The sequence below is a fragment of the Pyrus communis genome, chromosome 5 (assembly GCF_041283825.1).
Source record: "Pyrus communis isolate YQ-2024b chromosome 5, ASM4128382v1, whole genome shotgun sequence".
Lineage (NCBI taxonomy): Eukaryota > Viridiplantae > Streptophyta > Magnoliopsida > Rosales > Rosaceae > Pyrus > Pyrus communis.
In genome coordinates this window covers 12,175,244-12,177,099 of record NC_142569.1, presented here as the reverse complement: position 1 = coordinate 12,177,099, position 1,856 = coordinate 12,175,244, and positions in this window count along the sequence as shown.

The window sequence follows — 1,856 nt, the reverse complement described above, 5'->3', positions numbered from 1 at the left end:
TAATGGTCTTTATGGTGAGAGGGTAATCGGAAGATAGCCCCCGCGGTGAAAAAACTTGAATTTAACCCTCGTGGTGAACTCCGTTAGGATTTTACATCAAAATTAACATCTTCGTTATCTATCTGTTAACCCATTCAAACACTTCAGGTCCTCCTCGCCCACAACAACAACTTCTCGCCCTTTCCCTCCGATTTTTTCACCGGACTCACCTTCCTCGACACCATCAGCATCGACCATAATCCCTTCGCTGCGTGGCAGATTCCCGACACTCTCAAAGACGCTACAGCGCTGAAGGAATTCTCGGCCACCGAGACCAACATCACCGGAAGAATCCCCGACATCTTCAATAGTTCCAATTTCCCAGGTTTGATTGATCTACATTTGGCTTTCAATTACCTTGAAGGCGAATTGCCTGCTAGTTTTATCGGGTTCGAGTATTCAGTCCCTATGGTTGAACATGACTTCTCTGCGTGAGGTTTGGTTACATGGTAATTTTTTCAACGGTCCGATACCAGACTTGTCGAACTTAGGTAGCTTGACCACTTTGAGTTTGAGGGATAACAAGCTCACCGGCGTTGTTCCCTCATCTTTGTTGAATCTTAAATCCCTGACTTCCGTTAATTTGACCAACAATATGCTCCAAGGACCAATGCCCAAGTTTGGCGATGGGGTTCTGGTGGGTATGACGGGGTTAAATAGTTTTTGCAGTGATAATCCGGGTGTTGATTGCAACGCTCGTGTCAATGTATTGCTTTCTGTCATCAAAGACATGGGTTATCCAACTGTTTTTGCAGATAGTTGGAAAGGGAACGATCCTTGTAATAACTGGAGGGGAATTACGTGTAATGGTGGAAACATTACTGTTGTCAATTTTCGGAGCCTGGGTCTTTCGGGTTTGATCTCTTCAAATTATTCTCTTTTGATTATGAAGGTTCAAGGGTTAACAGACAGAGGAGGTAGATGTTAATTTTGAGTTTAAATCCTAACGGAGTTCAACATGAAGATCTAAATCCGAATTTTTTTCATCACGAGGGCTATTTTCCGATTAGCCTCTCACCATAGGGAACCATTAATCCAATTTAGCCAAAAAAGTATTATTAGACTGATACCTAGCTAATTGGTATTGGTATTAATTAATTTCATGATAATATGTTGAAATGAGCACGCCTCCTCATTAGATTGCTTAATTTACATTACTTCTTCTAAGTGTGGTACATGCATACGCTTTTTTTAGTATTATTATTAAGGCTTTTTAGCCAAACATGATCCCTAAGATCTGCATAATTCTTCACTTTGGTCTCTGAGATTTGAAATCAATAAAAGTGGTTTCCGAGATTGTCCACCATCAATCAATTTGGGCCTTGGGTGAAAAATTATGTTAAATAAAGATCAAAATGATAAATTTACCCTTAATTTAATAAACAATAGACCAAAATGATTTGACCAAAATTAATGGTATTTTTGTTATTTTATTCTTATTTTATGAATATTTTTCACAGAATGGTCAAAATGATTGATTGTGGACAAACTTAGGGATCAATTCTATCTATTTCAAATCTCAGAAACCATTTTAACTAAAAAAACCTTTTATTAATATTATCTCATTATTCTCAACTCAATATTGTTTTGGATCGTCATATTAATTTTCATGTTTAGCAAGCTATACCATAATCGCCAACCTTTTCATGCCATCGTACTAATGTACTAATTTATTTATACTAATTCAAAGAACTCATAAATGAAAAGAGCCAAAACTTGTAGTAAAAGATCAAAAGGAGGAGAAGGTCTTGTTCGAGTAACACAATGATAGGTTCAGCAACATCCGTGTACTTGTTCTTGCATTTGCAATAGCAACG